The sequence below is a fragment of the Triticum urartu genome, chromosome 6A (assembly GCF_056163025.1).
Source record: "Triticum urartu cultivar PI428250 chromosome 6A, HENAU_Tu73, whole genome shotgun sequence".
Taxonomy (NCBI): domain Eukaryota; kingdom Viridiplantae; phylum Streptophyta; class Magnoliopsida; order Poales; family Poaceae; genus Triticum; species Triticum urartu.
In genome coordinates, this window is record NC_141878.1 from 74,513,749 (window position 1) to 74,534,028 (window position 20,280).

The window sequence follows — 20,280 nt, forward strand, 5'->3', positions numbered from 1 at the left end:
TAAAGATTGCACAAGTAGAAAAATTGTAAAAACTACAAATTGATGGTGAGAAATTGAGAAGAATGCCATTCTTAATGTCTTACATGCCGAGCTGCTTTGTTACGTCAATGTCAATAATCTGGAAATGCGCGATGCTGAACTTTGGGTAATGCTTCCTCCATAGCTAGCGTACTGCCCCCGCGATGGTAGAGGCAGTGTTCATCAGCTCAATGTTGTCCAACTTCCTGCTTGAATCAAGAACTTCGAAGCGTCCGTCCCTCAAGTTGACACTGAAGACCCAATAATGCCTCCCTCCGTCCTTATCGGTTACATCAGCGCACTCGAGCACTGGCAGCATGACCTGCAAGCGTGAACGATTTCAGACACAAATACAGGCTGTAGCTAAGAAAAACAGTAAATGACTTGGTCAAGTTAAAAACAGGTTGCAACAAGTATTTGCCAACTAACAAATGTATCATGTGCAACTGAACATGCTGTGGGTGCCAACTAAAAAGAGATGGATCATGTGGGCACAACACTCACCAAGTCTTTCTTGTCGAGACGGTTCTTATAATCAAACTTCTTGTTTATCTCATTCACATTGTGGATCCCTTGCTGTAAATTTATCTGTAGACATTATAAAACATGGCTCAAAACTCCTTAGTAGGTGAAAGGCCTCCCTCAAATGGTCAACGAAAAAAAGTGCTACAGAACAAAGATGAGGGTAAAAAGAAGGTTTTGGAAAAACTTACAGAAAACCTCAGTGGCATAACAACCTTCTTTGACCCTTCTGGTAAGTTAGCCATGATGTGTAAGATTCCAGTCTCAATAACAATTTTTGACAACCATTGAACCGGCTTCATCGAATCAACTAACTCCTTTAAAGAAATGTAGAAAGCACCATACCTGATTATCTCAGGGCTGATTATTTTTTGAAAGCAATAAAAAGACAAGTTAGCTCGAAGGGTCATAGCAGCAAAAAAATGTGCATGAAATTGAAAACAGAACAGTGTGCAACTAAAAGCCCTGTTCTGTGCAACATGCTATGCTTTCTGTGCAACTAAGTGGCTGGTCCTGTGCAACTGAAAAAGATATGTATGTAGGCTGTGAGGAGTTAGTTTACCTGGTAGATCCATCATTTGCTCCTTTGTGATGCCTTACCCAATACAAGAGGGCAGCGTAAAGCTTGTTCACTGCCTCATTGGAGTTGAACGTCTTCTTCTTCTTGTAGTCAATGAATGGAGACCTTTGAGATGCTGCGGGCCTTCTTACCCTCCTCTGTATTCGTGCAAGAGGTGGTCCCGAAGAACTGCTCGTGCCAAGTTCTGGTTCTACGCATATCGGGGTGTGGCAATTCTCTGGTGAACCAACATCTAGCTCTTGAGCTATTGCCTTGCCAGCATCAGCAGCATCACATCCTTCATTCACAGCTGCTGGGTCCAACTCACACTCATCAATGCAAATCACACTGGCTTCCGTTGTTTCTGCTGCTGGAGCAGGTGCTGGAGCATCACCATCTATGCCGAGGTCAAAAGATGGTGCATCACAGAACCCGTCACTATGATAAGACTTTGATCTTCGTAAGGGTTCAAGGACCAGGGCATCTCCTTGCGGCACAAACACGGGTGCATCATTCACTGACTTGGTTCGCAATAGTGTTGTAGTTGGCGGCCTTGGAGGCTTGCACCTATTTATAATGTTGAACACCTCCTCTTGTGTTAATGGTTGCTAAAAGTCAGCTCTTGGTGATGCAGGCTTGCTTGGCTGCTGTGTGCTAGCTCTTGGGGACGATACTTTGATAGTTGGATCACCTCCTTTTGTGTTTGGCATTGAAGCATCTCTATGAGTAAGCACCTTGGGGCTTGCAGTTGCAGTGGTGCCTTCCTGACCAGCTGTGGTGGTTTTGACTGTGACCATGCTGCTAACTGACACATCAGTTGGCACACTGGTATCTGTAGTTGGCATCTTTCCAGTCTGAGTTGGCAGCAACCTAGCAGAACTTGGCACCCCTGCATCAATGGTTGCGGCTCGCAGTTCTCTCTCGTCTCTGAACCCCAAACCTTTTGTGGCCTGTTCCCCCTTTATGCCCCTGGCAAACTTGACAATCTTCTGCTTAGGTGGTTTTGGTGGGACTGTTGAAAGGGGAGTCTTCCCCTTGATCTGTTGAACTTCTGTGACATTGGTTGGCTCTCTGCTCACTACAGTTGGCATATCAGTTTGAAACACAGCTTCCTTGACCATATTTACTTCAGCATCTGCACTCATCATCTTCTCCTTGGTTTGAGGCAACTGCAGATTCTTCTTCATTGAAACTGCTTTAGGCTTCTGGACCACGTGAGAATTTGCCATGGATTCTGCCTTGCTCTTGCTGGAGCTTAGGTCTGGGAGCTGCTTTAAATATTCCTTGTATTTTTCCTTTGAATGAACCCAGTCAAGACCCTTTCCTGCTTCCTCCATGTCAATTTGATTCTTTTTAGCATCACTTGATAAGAATAGGCTCTTATCAATGGCAAAGTTGATCTTCTCACACATATCTTTGTCGCTGAAATCTGGCACAGGAAAGGTGGTTGGCAAAGCTGGCTTCAAGTTGCAGAGCTTGAACATATCAATGCTGCCCTGAGACTCTGCTTCGTCATTTTTCTTTGACATCGGCAAATCCTTATCTTTCCAGCAAGTTTTGTCAATCAACATCTGTAGTGTGCTCCTGCTACTCAATGAATTGCTGCTGCTGGCAGGGCTGGCAGAAGTGCTAGTCCTCCTGGATGTGTTGCCACATGTACCACCAGAACCAGGGGTGTTGTCATCATCATCGTCATCGCTGATGTCGCTGCCTTCATTGGATCCCCCTTTATCATCACCATAACCATCCTCGTCTTCTTCATCATCGTCTTCTTCCCTCTCACTGCCATCAGCTGCTGCACCTTTGTCTTCTCCCCTCTCACTGCCATCAACTGCTGCCCCTTTGTCCCTGTCCCCCTCTTTGGCCTCACCTTCTTCTTCCTCCTCCTCTGCCTCACTATCTTCTGTTGGGGAACGTAGCAGAAATTCAAAATTTTCCTACGTGTCACCAAGATCTATCTATGGAGAGACTAGCAACGAGGGGAAGGAGAGTGCATCTACATACCCTTGTAGATCGCTAAGCGGAAGCGTTCAAGTGAACGGGGTTGATGAAGTCGTACTCGTCGTGATTCAAATCACTGATGATCAAGTGCCGAACGCACGGCACCTCCACGTTCAACACACGTACAGCCCGGTGACGTCTCCCATGCCTTGATCCAGCAAGGAGAGAGGGAGAGGTTGATGGAGATCCAGCAGCACGACGGCGTGGTGGAAGTAGCGGGATTCCAACAGGGCTTCGCTAAGCACTGCGGGAGGAGGTAGATGTGTCACGGGAGGGAGAGGGAGGCGCCAGGCCTTAGGTATGGTTGCTCCTCCTTTTCCCCACTATATATAGGGCCAAGGGAGAGGGGGGAGGCGCAGCCCTTGCCCCTTCCTCCAAGGAAGGGTGCGGCCAAGGGTGGGGAGGAGTCCATCCTTCCTAAGGCACCTCGGAGGTGCCTTCCCCTTTTAGGACTCTCCCCTTTTTCTCTTCTCTTGGCGCATGGGCCTCTAGGGGCTGGTGCCCTTGGCCCATATAGGCCAAGGCACACCCCCTACAGCCCATGTGGCCCCCCGGGGCAGGTGGCCCCACCCGGTGGACCCCCGGGACCCTTCCGGTGGTCCCGGTACAATACCGGTGACCCCGAAACTTGTCCCGATGGCCGAAATAGCACTTCCTATATATAATTCTTTACCTCCGGACCATTCTGGAACTCCTCGTGACGTCCGGGATCTCATCCGGGACTCCGAACAACTTTCGGGTTACCGCATACTAATATCTCTATAACCCTAGCGTCACCGAACCTTTAAGTGTGTAGACCCTACGGGTTCGGAAGACATGCAGACATGACCGAGAAGTTCTCCGGTCAATAACCAACAGCGGGATCTGGATACCCATGTTGGCTCCCACATGTTCCACAATGATCTCATCGGATGAACCACGATGTCAAGGACTTAATCAATCCCGTATGCAATTCCCTTTGTCTAGCGGTATTGTACTTGCCCGAGATTCGATCGTCGGTATCCCTATACCTTGTTCAATCTCGTTACCGGCAAGTCTCTTTACTCGTTCCGTAACACATCATCCCGTGATCAACTATTTGGTCACATTGCACATATGATGATGTCCTACCGAGTGGGCCCAGAGATACCTCTCCGCTTACACGGAGTGACAAATCCCAGTCTCGATTCGTGCCAACCCAACAGACACTTTCGGAGATACCTGTAATGCACCTTTATAGTCACCCAGTTACGTTGTGACGTTTGATACACCCAAAGCATTCCTACGGTATCCGGGAGTTGCACAATCTCATGGTCTAAGGAAATGATACTTGACATTAGAAAAGCTATAGCATATGAACTACACGATCTAGTGCTATGCTTAGGATTGGGTCTTGTCCATCACATCATTCTCCTAATGATGTGATCCCGTTATCAACGACATCCAATGTCCATGGTTAGGAAACCATAACCATCTATTGATCAACGAGCTAGTCAACTAGAGGCTTACTAGGGACATGGTGTTGTCTATGTATCCACACATGTATCTGAGTTTCCTATCAATACAATTATAGCATGGATAATAAACGATTATCATGAACAAGGAAATATAATAATAAATAATTTATTATTGCCTCTAGGGCATATTTCCAACAGTCTCCCACTTTGGTTTCATATATGGATCCTCTCTCGGATTATATGGCCTCGAGCCATTTATCGGAATCCGGGCCCACCATCGCTTCTCCATAGCTCGTAGGTTCATTGTATTCCAGCAACATGACTTCCAAGACAGGATTACGTACCACTCTTAAGTACTACGCATCCTTGTCATCCCACGAGGTTTGGGAGTGACTTGATCCGAAGTCTCATGATTAATATCATAAGCTTCCACTTCAATTGGTGTAGGTGCCACAGGAACAACTCTTTGTGCCCTGCTATACACTAGTTGAAGTGACGGTTCAATAACCTCATCAAGTCTCCACCATCCTCCCACTCAATTCTTTCGAGAGAAACTTTTCCTCGAGAAAGGACCCGATTCTGTAAACAATCCCTTATTGCTTTCGAATCTGAGACAGGAGGTATACCCAACTGTTTTGGGTGTCCTATGAAGATGCATTTATCCGCTTTGGGTTTGAGCTTATCAGCCTGAAACCTTTTCACATAAGCGTTGCAGCCCCGAACTTTTAAGAAATGACAGCTTAGGTTTCTCTAAACCATAGTTCATACGGTGTCACCTCATCGGAATTACGTGGTGCCCCTTTTAAAGTGAATGTGGTTGTCTCTAATGCCTAACCCATAAACTATTGTGGTAATTCGATAAGAGACATCATGGTATGCATCATATCCAATAGGGTGCAGTTATGATGTTCGGACACACCATCACACTATGGTGTTCCAGGATGTATTAGTTGTGAAACAATTTCCACAATGTCTTAATTCTGTGCCAAACTCGTAATTCAGATATTCATCTCTATGATCATATCATAGATATTTTATCCTCTTGTCACGACGATCTTTCAACTTCACCCTGAAATTACTTGAACCTTTCAATAATTCAGACTCGTGATTCATCAAGTAAATATACTCAACATCTACTCAAATCATCTGTGAAGTAAGAACATAACGATATCCACTACACGCCTCAGCACTCATTGGACTGCACACATCAGAATGTATTACTTCCAACAAGTTGCTTTCTATTTCCATTTTACTGAAAACGAGGCTTTCAGTCATCTTGCCCATGTGGTATGATTTGCATGTCTCAAGTGATTCAAAATCAAGCGAGTACAAAACGTCCATTTGCATGGAGTTTCTTCATGCATATATACCAATAGACATGGTTCGCATGTCCCAAACTTTTCAAAAACGAGTGAGCCCAAAGATCCATCAACATGGAGCTTCTTCATGCGTTTTATACCGATATGACTTACGTGTCAGTGCCACAAGTAGGTGGTACTATCATTACTATCTTTTGGCATGAACATGTGTATCACTACGATCGAGATTCAATAAACCATTCATTTTAGGTGTAAGACCATTGAAGGTATTATTCAAATAAACAGAGTAACCATTATTCTCCTTAAATGAATAACCGTATTGCGATAGACATAATCCAATCATGTCTATGCTCAACGCAAACACCAATCTCGATGGTAGAGGGAGCGTGCGATGCTTGATCATATCAACATTGAGAACACTTCCAACACATATCGTCAGCTTACCTTTAGCTAGTCTCCATTTATTCCGTAGCTTTTATTTCGAGTTACTAACACTTAGCAACCGAACCGGTATCTAATACCCTGGTGCTACTAGGAGTACTAGTAAAGTACACATTAACATAATGTATATCCAATATACTTCTATCGACCTTGCCAGCCTTCTAATCTACCAAGTATCTAGGGTAATTCTGCTCCAGTGGCTGTTCCCTTTATTACAGAAGCACTTAGTCTCGGGTTTGGGTTCAACCTTGGGTTTCTTCACTAGAGCAGCAGCTGAATTGCCGTTTTATGAAGTATCCCTTCGTGCCCTTGCCCTTCTTGAAACTAGTGGTTTCACCAACCATCAACAATTGATGCTCCTTTTTGATTTCTACTTTCGTGGTGTCAAACATCGCGAATATCTCAAGGATCATCATATATGTCCCTGATATATTATAGTTCATCACGAAGCTCAAGCAGCTTGGTGGTAATGACTTCGGAGAAACATCACTATCTCATCTGGAAGATCAACTCCCACTTGATTCAAGCGATTGTTGTACTCAGACAATCTGAGCACAAGCTCAACAATTGAGCTTTTCTCCCTTAGTTTGCAGGCTAAGAAAATCGTCGGAGGTCTTATACCTCTTGATGTGGGCACGAGCCTGAAATCCCAATTTCAGCCCTCGAAACATCTCATATGTCTCGCGACGTTTCAAAACGTCTTTGGTGCGTCAACTCTAAACCGTTTAACTGAACTATCACGTAGTTATCAAAATGTGTATGTCAGATGTTCGCAACATCCACAAACAACGTTCGAGATTCAGCACACTGAGCGGTGCATTAAGGACATAAGCCTTCTGAGAAGCAATGAGGACAATCCTCAGTTTACGGACCTAGTCCGCATAATTGCTACTATCAACTTTCAACTAAATTTTCTCTAGGAACATATCTAAACAGTAGAACTAAAGCACGAGCTACGACATAATTTGCAAAAACCTTTTGACTATGTTCAGGATAATTAAGTTCATCTTATGAACTCCCACTCAGATAGACATCCCTCTAGTCATCTAAGTGATTACATGATCCGAGTCAATTAGGCCGTGTCCGATCATCACGTGAGACGGACTAGTCAACGTCGGTGAACATCTTCATGTTGATCGTATCTTCTATACGACTCATGCTCGACCTTTCGGTCTTCTGTGTTCCGAGGCCATGTCTGTACATGCTAGTCTCGTCAAGTTAACTCTAAGTGTTTTTGCATGTGTAAAACTGTCTTACACCCGTTGTATGTGAACGTAAGGATCTATCACACCCGATCATCACGGCGTGCTTCGAAACGACGAACTGTAGCAATGGTGCACAGTTAGGGGAGAACACTTCTTGAAATTTTAATGAGGGATCATCTTATTTACTACCATCGTTCTAAGCAAATAAGATGTATAAATATGATAAACATCATATGCAATCAAATAATAGTGACATGATATGGCCAATATCATATAGCTCCTTTGATCTCCATCTTGGGGCTCCATGATCATCTATTACAAGAACATGATCAATCTCATACATCACATATATCATTCATCACATCCTTTTGGCCATATCACATCACATAGCATACCCTGCAAAAACAAGTTAGACGTCCTCTAATTGTTGTTTGCATGTTTTACGTGGCTGCTATGGGTTTCTAGCAAGAACGTTTCTTACCTACGCAAAACCACAATATGATATGCCAATTGCTATTTACCCTTCATAAGGACCCTTTTCATCGAATCCGATCCGACTAAAGTAGGAGAGACAGACACCCGCTAGCCACCTTATGCAACTAGTGCATATCAGCCGGTGGAACCAGTCTCACGTAAGAGTACGTGTAAGGTCGGTCCGGGCCGCTTCATCCCACGATGCCGCCGAATCAAGATAAGACTAGTAACGGCAAGCATATTGAACAAAATCAACGCCCACAACTACTTTGTGTTCTACTCGTGCATAGAAACTACGCATAGATCTAGCTCATGATGCCACTGTTGGGGAACGTAGCAGAAATTCAAAATTTTCCTACGTGTCACCAAGATCTATCTATGGAGAGACTAGCAACGAGGGGAAGGAGAGTGCATCTACATACCCTTGTAGATCGCTAAGCGGAAGCGTTCAAGTGAACGGGGTTGATGAAGTCGTACTCGTCGTGATTCAAATCACCGATGATCAAGTGCCGAACGCACGGCACCTCCGCGTTCAACACACGTACAGCCCGGTGATGTCTCCCATGCCTTGATCCAGCAAGGAGAGAGGGAGAGGTTGATGGAGATCCAGCAGCACGACGGCGTGGTGGAAGTAGCGGGATTCCAACAGGGCTTCGCTAAGCGCTGCGGGAGGAGGTAGATGTGTCACGGGAGGGAGAGGGAGGCGCCAGGCCTTAGGTATGGTTGCTCCTCCTTTTCCCCACTATATATAGGGCCAAGGGAGAGGGGGGAGGCGCAGCCCTTGCCCCTTCCTCCAAGGAAGGGTGCGGCCAAGGGTGGGGAGGAGTCCATCCTCCCTAAGGCACCTCGGAGGTGCCTTCCCCTTTTAGGACTCTCCCCTTTTTCTCTTCTCTTGGCGCATGGGCCTCTAGGGGCTGGTGCCCTTGGCCCATATAGGCCAAGGCACACCCCCTACAGCCCATGTGGCCCCCCGGGGCAGGTGGCCCCACCCGGTGGACCCCCGGGACCCTTCCGGTGGTCCCGGTACAATACCGGTGACCCCGAAACTTGTCCCAATGGCCGAAATAGCACTTCCTATATATAATTCTTTACCTCCAGACCATTCCGGAACTCCTCGTGACGTCCGGGATCTCATCCGGGACTCCGAACAACTTTCGGGTTACCGCATACTAATATCTCTATAACCCTAGCGTCACCGAACCTTTAAGTGTGTAGACCCTACGGGTTCGGAAGACATGCAGACATGACCGAGACGTTCTCCGGTCAATAACCAACAGCGGGATCTAGATACCCATGTTGGCTCCCACATGTTCCACGATGATCTCATCGGATGAACCACGATGTCAAGGACTTAATCAATCCCGTATGCAATTCCCTTTGTCTAGCGGTATTGTACTTGCCCGAGATTCGATCGTCGGTATCCCTATACCTTGTTCAATCTCGTTACCGGCAAGTCTCTTTACTCGTTCCGTAACACATCATCCCGTGATCAACTCTTTGGTCACATTGCGCATATGATGATGTCCTACCGAGTGGGCCCAGAGATACCTCTCCGCTTACACGGAGTGACAAATCCCAGTCTCGATTCGTGCCAACCCAACAGACACTTTCGGAGATACCTGTAATGCACCTTTATAGTCACCCAGTTACGTTGTGACGTTTGATACACCCAAAGCATTCCTACGGTATCCGGGAGTTGCACAATCTCATGGTCTAAGGAAATGATACTTGACATTAGAAAAGCTATAGCATATGAACTACACGATCTAGTGCTATGCTTAGGATTGGGTCTTGTCCATCACATCATTCTCCTAATGATGTGATCCCGTTATCAACGACATCCAATGTCCATGGTTAGGAAACCATAACCATCTATTGATCAACGAGCTAGTCAACTAGAGGCTTACTAGGGACATGGTGTTGTCTATGTATCCACACATGTATCTGAGTTTCCTATCAATACAATTATAGCATGGATAATAAACAATTATCATGAACAAGGAAATATAATAATAACTAATTTATTATTGCCTCTAGGGCATATTTCCAACATCTTCTTCCTTGTCCTCCTCCTCTCCTTTGTCCTCTTCTTGTTTGTCCTCCTCCTCCTCCTCTTCCTCTTCGTCCTCCTCCTCCTCTGCATCTTCTTCATTGTCATCCTCATCCTTATCCTCCTCCTCCTCTGATTCATCCGCATCTGTGTCCTCGTCGTCGTCAGCATCTATCGCTGCTTCCATTTCCTCATCTTTTTCTGACTCATCCTCAACAAACTCTTCTTCTTCCTGTATAGTTGACCCCCGTCTCTTTCTTTTTGGAGCACGGAGTGACGCCCCAGTTTGCATTGATGACTGCTGTACGTAAGGATCAATATCTGGTTCCTCGTCATCGATCTTGGCAACTGCTTCAATGAAGGTGCCAACCTGTTCAGTTACAGCCTTGCACAGCTCATTGACCACTTTCGCAATCTTTGCCTTTTTCTACATCAACACAAAAAAGATTCAATACTTATTCAGTTAGAAAAAAAAAGTAAAAATGTCTGTAACCGACCATGATGTGATAAGCAAAAACGACTAATACACAATTTATGGCCAACTAAAAACATGATTCTAGCCAACCACACATGCACTGTGGCACAAACTAAAAAACATGCATTCTGCCGAAAGTTGATGACAATGGTTGTAAACGAACACTTTGACTGTCCAATAGAACATGTGCAACTACAGAAACTTATATGTGCAACTGAACATACATCACAGCCAGCTGAATTCTGTATTCTCGCAACTACAAAAGTTATACATGTCCAACTGAACATACATCCCAGCCAATAGAAAAAAATTGGTAAGTGGTACAAGTTTTTGTATGCAAAACACTAACCTGCGGATTGTAGGTTATTGGTAACTTGGATGCCACGAATGCTTCAGCTTGCAAAATTCCACCAAACAGTGGTGTCTGCTCCGTGCCTCTATACTCCTCTTTAAGCTGATGTGAAAAAAAGAGAAACAGAAAATAACAAAGGTTATCGAAATAGATTTGTGTGTTGAACGAAACCACACATTACAACCTGTGCAACTACAACAAGATACTGGGGTAGACAAATTCAACTATACATATATGCAACTGAACAAAGACACACAAACTGTGCAACCCACATGGCACCTAAAAAAGGTTTCTACCAACTGATGCAACACATCTATGCAACAAGATTAGTAAAACTATGCAACTTAAAAAAGATGGTGTGCCAATTTAAAATGAACATGTGTGCAGATTGCCAAACTTAAAGCTATAAGCTGTGCAACTACATGCATTGTTGTGCCAACTGATGACAGTTTTCTGCGCAATTTCCAAAAAAGTGACCAGACACCAAAAGAACATAGAAGGAAGACAATGTTGGAAAAAAACAAAAAAGAACTCACTTGTAATTTGCCGAACACACCAGGAGAGATAGTATCCTTCTTGATCACCTTGGCAATTAGAGTGCTATCCCATGCATTCGATTGTATCGCGCAGTTGCTTACTGGGATGTCATGTACGAACGCATCAAGGTATAGTATCTGCACCAGACCCAAACAAAAAGAAAAAGCCAAGTTCAGTTATTGTTATTAGTATTTCAGCAAACTATAACTGTACAGAAAGAACAAGAACAGATGGAAAAAGTGGTCATTTTCACTAACCATCAAGTGATGCAAGCAGCAGCAGACAGTTTGCTTCTCCTGGTCCATGTTCCGAAAAGCTTCGTTAATGTGTTCTGCTACAAAGAGGCAGATGTTTGTATTCTTTAGCATTTGATGATCTAGCACAAGTCCATAACACTTTGGGCTGAGCTTCAAGGCCGTGGTTGGTGCTAGAAAAGTGCTGAAGGCAACCGCAAGTGAGGCCATAAAGAATGTGTCTTTCGTTCTTCCAGGCATATCCTGAATCATCTTGAGCCATGTAGTGATCTGGGGATGAGAATTTCCAGTTATGTTGAAAGCCTCTCTGAATCTCCTAGTGGCATCCTTGTCAACTAAATATCTGACTTTTTGACCCTTGTTTGGGAGATCAAATACCCTCTGAACACTGTCAGCATCGACACGGATCCTTCCCCTTCCTGGGAAAACCATTTCAGAGGTCTGTGGCTGGTAGGACTGCACTAGGAACTTAGTGAGGTCCGCTGGAAGTGTGTCTGATAAGTTCAATAGCCCCCCGAACAACCTCGAAACTAGCTCCGACTTCTGTGGTGGGGTTAGAGAGGTGTTGAAATTTGCAAACCGCGCTGGTGATGCCCTTATCCTGCCTGCTTGTGATGGTCGCTCCACACCTTCCCCTGCAGCCACCTCAACTCCTTCACCGCTGGCCTGTTGATGAGAAAATGGAAATATTACAGAAACATTAAACACAAGAGAAAAAACAAGAATGAAAAAAAAACTAGCAATCATCATCTGGATCAGTACTAGAATGAGCTATATATTCATAAAATAGATCATGCCAACTAATATGATGTATTTGTGCAACTAATAAATCTCATGAGGACAACTGCAAGACTGCCAGTGTGCAACCTTAAAAAAAAGTACGAGACCTCGCAGCTACAAAAAGTTCTAGTGGATGTGCAACAATAAGAAATGATATTGCAAACAAGAAAAACAGCAACTAAAAAAAAGGTTTGCAAAGAACTATTCAAATAGATCATAAACACACACAAAAAACCCACATACCTCAGCATCTGCTGCGGAAGATGCGACAGCTTTTCCAGCAAATGCTGCCTGCACAAAAAATGACCACTGATGTCAACTATGAAAGATGCCAACTAGTCAACTACAAGATGCCAACTAATGCCAACTAATGTCAACTGTATTTAAATCGAATATGACTAGAGATCTCAACTACAAAAGGTTGTTATTGACAAACTAAAAACAAAAATAATGGTGCGAACTGCTGCATAATTTCATCACTATCTAAAAAAGCGAGAAAAACACTTATATTCGACATTTTACTTATCCTAGAAGATGACTCAGCTCCCTTACCAAGTGTTGCACGTCTAGTCCTCTTTACAACACGGAACTGATCAGCATCCTAAGAAAAAAATAAAAAACATGAGCACGGGAAAAAACAAAAAAAATGTTATATGAACCAAACAAAACCAAATAAATTGGACTTGTGTCATTAGCATGCCACTTACCTCAACATCCTCTCCCTGCTCAACACTCCGCACAGGTCGTGGCTGGCGATTAGCAAGACGCTTTGAGTTCCGGCGGAGCAGCTGACTTCCAGAACACTGATTAAGCAACCAAAAGAAAACATGAAAAAAAAGACATTAGCATACATGCATAAGTTGAAAACAACTAAAAAAAGTGAAAAAAATACATCTCCTTCATTGCCATCCGCATCTCCTCCTATTATAACCATTTTTGCCCTGCGGCAGAAAATACAACAAAAAAACATATTTAGAAGATGTGGACAACCAACTACTACAATGATGCAGCCAACTGGACAGTAAACCTTATGCAAACTGGACATCAAATAAGCCAACTAACTTTTTTCTGCCTAGGTATTACTTGCCAACTGTGACAAGTAATACCTAGGCAGAAAAAGTTAACTAAAGGCAACAAGCTCAGTAAGATAACTTATTCTGAAAAGGCGTCCCTAGTTGCACATGAGGGGAGACACATGAAAACAACCACATCCACAACAAAAGACTTGCACATTGAGAAAAATTAAAATGGAAAATTGGCAAGCATTGGTACTAATTTGCACAAATCAAGGGGTCCTAGTTGCACAAAGCAGGAGAATAACACAGAAACCACCACAGCCACCACAAGGCTGGTGGATTGGGTAGACTATATTGGAAAACTGGCAAGCATTGGTGCTAAAATTGCACAAACAAGAGTCCCTAGTTGCACACAGTAGAGGGGGAAACAGCAAAACCAACTAAGTACAGCAACTGGCACAAGTGTATAACATATGAACATCCAACTAGTAAAGTGATGCATCCAACTGAGCAGGCAACTTGTGCAACTGAACACCGTATAGACAACCACCTAGTATAAAAACAATGAGCCAACTGACCAAAACAACTGCTGCAACTTCAGAGCATATGCTCAGCCAAGTACTATATGGACGCAGCCAACTGAGGAGAATTTTGTGCAACTAACCACTTGAATCTCTGAACACCAACTACAAAATCAGCCAATGCATTGCACACAAACATTGCGCACATCTAATACAACTTGTAGAATGACTAAGAATCATGAACAGATCTCAAAAATCTCTGCAGAATTGAACGCAACATGAACTAAACAGCCAAATCGCCCTAAAATCGCGCAGCGGGCGCCGTGGACATGCATCCCTTCTACCTAACGACTACCGCGTACCCTGGCCAACTACACGTTGACCCTGGCCAACTACACGTTGACCCTGGCCAGCCACCCCCGTGCTGTGAACTACGCCTCCAGCGATTCCCCCGCGAGGAGAACCACCCGCAAGCCGCCGCCAAACTGAGCACTCCGCCGCGACGCCCCATTCGGTGGAGAGGATGGCGAGGAGGAAGACAAATACGGAATGGGGAGAGAGCTCGCTGCGGCGAGGGATTTCAGGCCACCTTGTAGATCCCGACCACCGTTGGGCACGTGCTACGAGATAGGAGAAGGGAACTCAGCGTGATGAAAATCGAGGATAAGCAGGGGTAGTTCGCGCCGTTCCCGAACCCTAGAGAGCATTCCCCTCGCATTTCGGAACCATCCGCGCTTCGCAAGATAGAGAGAGGGAGGAAAAGCATGTAGAAGTGGAGGGCGAGCATACCTCCGACAGCGAGGAGCACCGGCGATTCCCCCGCGAGGAGAACCACCCGCAAGCCGCCGCCAATCTGAGCACTCCGCCGCGACGCCCGTTTGGTGGAGTGGATGGCGAGGAGGAAGACGAAGACGGAATGGGGGAGAGAGCACGCTGCGGGCGAGGGATTTCAGGCACAGATTTCGAAAACCGCCGCCCACGACCCCCACTACTCTCCTCCTCAACCGCTTACAGGTGGGCCTCTCACGTCCACATGTGGACAAAACCGCCCACGACCGCGATGCGCGACCAATCCAGACCAGGTGGCACCTGGCGGATCTGGGCGCGATCGCTGGCGCGATCGAACATCCACGAATCATCCGCCCGAGTCTGTTAGTTGGTGGCCAGACACTTTTTAGATTTTAGGTTATAGATTATTAAGAAACAAAACTTGCAATTTTAGGCCGGCCGCTCGCTAGACTGATCCTATGTTCCACCACTTGACATCCTATGGCCCAATCAGGAAGCAATGAGATGGTGCTAATGGCCTCTAGGTTGCACGAGGAAGACCCAAAAGGCAAGGAAGTGCCCAAAACTGGCCCCGTAAAAGTTGCAGTCAGTTTCCAATGTATTCTCGTGATTTTTTCAGTGTATTTCATCATTTTTGGCGATTCTAACAGCTTGGGCACCTCGATGAAGTTCAGCTAAGTTGCAGAGTTTTGCACGGGCACTTGTCCAGGGTGGAGGTACGGTAAATCACCTCTGGTTCTTGGTGAGGACTTGCGAATTCTTCGCGATGCACTCGTCCATGAAGGCCGCACCCTCGTGCCGAGTAGGTTCACGATCTTGCGGTGCTTCAACATTGCATCTTCAGGAATGAGACTACCCATACATCTACGCCTATTTCACCTTTTTTTGGGCCAAGTCAAAAACCATTCACAAGCTTGTTTTATATTTTTTTACTTCTATGGGTAACTCGGTTGACTTTAAGCGTGCATTGTTATTGGCACATCTTTAGACATATAGTTTAGCAACTATTTTTTTCCATTATAACCAACAATTTAATTGTATTTGAAAATAGAAATATATACATATTTCTTTGTTATGCAATCACACTATATAGTGTTAGAAATTGTGTCAATTTAACTCAAAGTTCAGCTTGGACACTAAGTACAATATGGATGATTTTCGTAATATTTTCTTTCATTCGAGCATAGTTTGCCACAGCATCAATGAAAAAACTAAGCGGATCCACCTCCATTCACTAGACAAGGCACCCTCCATATTAAAAGTAAGCAAATGAGCCACATAACTGACAACATCCACATTGGCATCACAACTTAGCTGAGAACATCCCGAATGTTTTCTATTTGATTATATATCCTTTCCATTCCATTCATATTTTTTTAAAACATAATATGAGTACTTATCTTTCTAAAGAGACGGCTAGAGGGCATCTCATATCTAAATTTCATCAAGGAAAATAGTAGCTAGTAGTATAACGATACATATGCTCCCGAGGAGTCTAGAGAAGCTATTGTCAAACAAAGAAACAACATGAAGAACATGCAAAACCTTCTCCTTCGACGAACCCATGGACATTCCAAAACTCTTCTCACAGCCGACGGTGCCACCACCGAAGAAAGAGAGAACAAGGGGACCGAGCAGATCGAGGAAGAATCCTGAATTTCCAATCATTCACACGCTTTTGAACCGCAATACACACTTTCTTCGAGGAGCGAGATCGAGACTTCTCTTGAAGAATATCGACAGGGCCGCATCCCTAGCCTATACATGATTTGCTTATTCGTCCCATTGACACTGGCATCACTGCCACATGCTCCCAAATGCCAACACCAAATGGATCTGAAGCGGAAACATCGAACGCCACCGCCAATATAGAACCGTAACGGAGCACATAAGGAATGGGAGGGACATTATGCCCTACCATAACGTTGCTGCCTCTTCGTTTCAATCAAGACCGAACCTTAGACTTGATAGGACGAAAACCACTGAAATCGATGAATCCCACCAAACGGGCCGAAAAAAGGTCGCCAAAGACAAGAAGTACTTACGTTACGGTTTCTTCTTTTACTATAAACTCATGTTACAAATCAAAGTGATTAATTGAAATATAATCAAATTATTAAAAACATGGATAAATGAATTGACGACCTTGGACCCTTGGTTGACTGGTTCCAGCTTCCCGGAAGGAAAAGTCACACTCCCTATCTACGAGTGCACGATGCCAATCACACTTCTCGCATGTTTCTCGGGAGTAAAGATCGAAACGCGGTGGCGCCGAACTCCAGATCGAATCTGAAATTCCCCAATCCCACACCTCCGCCCGCGTTCCTCCCGCCGGTGGTTGGTCCTCGCCGGCGCGCGCCCTCGCTCACCGTCGCTGCAGGGAGAAGCCAGCGAGGCCACTCTGTCCAGCGTCTCCTCCGTCCGATCCTCCTCCCCCCAGAGTAAGGACTTGGTCCTTGCCGCCCGCGTTCACCGTCGCTGCGGGAACTAGAGGGCGGCAATGTCACGCCTCCAGGTCCGCTCTCTCTCCAGCTCCTTCTCCTCACGCGCCTACGAGCTGCTGAACGAACTCGACGGCCGTCTGGGCTCCGGGACGCTCAGCCCAGAGCCCGCGCGCGAACTGTTCGACGAAATGCTGCGCCAACCAGTCCCAGTATCAGTACGTGCACTCAACGGCTTATTTGCTGCCCTTTCGCGTGCGCCGCCCTCCACCATCTACACCAATGCCCCTGCCCTCGCCATTGATCTCTTCAACCGCATGGCCCAAGCAGGCCGTCGCCAGGTGACAGCACCTGACATTTACACCTACAACATACTAATTGACTGCTGCCACCGAGCATGCCGCCCGGATCTTGGGCCTGCCTTCTTCGGCCGCCTCCTCAAGACAGGCATCACGAAGGACGTCGTTACCTACAGCAGCTTATTCAAGTGCCTCTGCGACATGAAGCGCACAGAGGAGGCTCTGAACGTGCTGCTCCATAAGATGCCCGACGACCTGCCTGATGCCATCTCCTACTCAGTGATTCTCAAGAGCTTCTGCGACAGTGGTAGGAGCCAGCTCGCGCTTGACCTGCTCCGGATGATGACCGAAAAAGGATCTGGCCACTCCCCCAGCGTGGTGTCATACAGCATGGTAATTGATGGTTTCTTCAAGGAGGGTGAAATAAGCAAAGCATGCGATCTATTCCATGACATGATACAACATGGGGTTGTGCCTACTGTGGTGACATATAACTCCATTATTGATGCGCGGTGCAAAGCAAGAGCAATGGACAAGGCAGAGGTGGTTCTTCGATCAATGGTTCATAATGGTGTCCAACCAGATGCTGTGACATATAATTGCTTGATCCAAGGATATTCAACTTTGGGCCAGTTGAAAGAAGTCGCTAGGTTGTTGAAAGTGATGAGAAGCCAAGGTGTTCTACCAGATGTTGTTACCTACAACTCACTCATGACCTGCCTTTGCAAGAATGGAAGATTCAAGGAAGCTGTAGAAATTTTTTATTCCATGGCTGTGAACGGCCAAAAACCTGATGTCATCTCATACTCTGTTTTGCTCCATGGGTACGCTAAAGAAGGATCCCTCGTTGATATGATTGATCTCTGTGAGCGGATGGCAAGAGATGGAGTTGTACCCAACCTCCATTGTTTCAACATACTGATTAGTGCATATGCTAAGTATGGAAGGATGGATGTGGCTATGCTTTTCTTCGAAGACATGTTGAAGAAGGGGTTGAACCCTAATGAATTCATTTATTTAACTGTCATATCTGCATTTTGCAAGATGGGCAGGATGGATGATGCTCTGGAAAAATTCAATGAGATGATTGATAGAGGAGTACCACTTGACATAAAAATTTACATGTGCATGATTGAGGGTTATTTGAATCATGGTGATTCTGTGAAAGCCGAGGAATTTATTACCAAAATGAAGAGCAGGGATATTCGTCATAGGCCGCGGAAGGGTAATTGTTGAACACATCATCTTTGACTTGGTTACCCGTACTGGTGAGAGGACTGATCCTATTACATTCACTTCAATGGTCGGTTGGTATTGCTTATCACCATGATGGAGAAAGCGTTTAGAGTACGATACTCTGATATCAGTTGGTGTAGCATAGTTGTAACGCACTAGATACGACTTTCCAAATTTGTATCCAACTCTTGCCGTTTCCGGCGTTAAGTTATATTTATTTCCTCGGGTTCGGGTTTTGTCTCTGTGTGTTGTTTTCGTTTTCATGCATCTCATATCATGTCATCATGTGCATTGCATTTGCATACGTGTTCATCTCATGCATTCGAGCATTTTCCCCGTTGTCCGTTTTGCATTCCGGCGCTTCGTTCTCCTCCGGTGGCCATTTCTAGCTTTCTTTCGTGTGTGGGGATTAAACATCTCCGGATTGGATCGAGACTTGTCATGCGGCCTTGGTTTACTACCGGTAGACCGCCTGTCAAGTTTCGTACCATTTGGACTTCGTTTGGTACTCCAACGGTTAACCGAGGGACCGGAAAGGCCTCGTGAGTGTTGCAGCCCAACACCCCTCCAATTTAGCCCAAAACCCACCAAACTCTGCTCCATGTCCTAAAGCGTTCGATCACGATCGCGTGGCCGAAAACCGCTCCTCATTTGGACTCTCCTAGCTCCACTTATGCCTATATATACACCCCCCTCGTAAATCCCGGGTCTCTACCACCCCTAACCCTAGATCCATCTCTCCCGCCGCCGCCGGACGAAACCGCGCGAGGTGGACATGTCCGGATAGCCCACCGCCGCCACGTGTCACGTCATGATTCGCCCCGCCGCCCGGTCCACATCGCCGCTGCCTCCCACCGACGCGGGCCCGCAGGCCCAGCGCCGGCCCGCTCCCGCGCCCGATCGGGCCATCCGCCGCCGCCTGGCTCCCGAGCCACCCGCCGCCGCCTTCTTCGTGTCCGGTCGCCGGAGCAGCGCCGGCCGCCGCAAAGCTCGCCCGCGACCGCCCGCCGGCAAGCCCGACCCCGCCTCCGCCGCGGGCTCGCCGCCCCGCGTCCCCGGTGGCCGCCACCACCAGATCCGGCCCGGATCCGGCCGGGTCCGGCTCTCCCTCTCCTCCCCGCCGGATTTTGTGACCTCGCCGGAGCAAGTCAACCCTCGCCGGAGCTCCTCGGTTCGCGTGCCGATCCAGATCTGGGACGAACCCTAGGTCAAATTCTTCTAAGTCCCTAAAATTTTTAGTCCAAGTTGCTATGTTCGAGGCCCCGTAACTTTGCATCCGTAGCTCCGATTTGGGTATATAATATATCAAAATGTTCGCCTCGACGAGTACATCATTTCATTCCATTGCATCATTTTCATTTAAGTTCATATTGATGCCCAAAATGCTGTTAGAAGGAGGCTTCGTGAGTGAATTGCCAGATCTGCTAGTTCATCTTAGACTTTTGTCATTTTTGCCATGATTAATGTGTGCATGCTATGCCTGTGCGTCCTTCATATGTTTTGTTAAGAATTTTGTCTTCTTTCCAGAGGTGCAACCCATGCATTTTTAGGATGT

At 46.0% G+C, this 20,280-nt stretch overlaps 1 pseudogene; it reads left to right on the plus strand.

Moving 5' to 3' along the window:
* The first annotated feature begins 16,939 nt into the window (after positions 1–16,939).
* LOC125527658 (uncharacterized) lies at positions 16,940–18,965 on the plus strand (annotated as a pseudogene).
* The last annotated feature ends 1,315 nt before the right edge of the window (positions 18,966–20,280 follow it).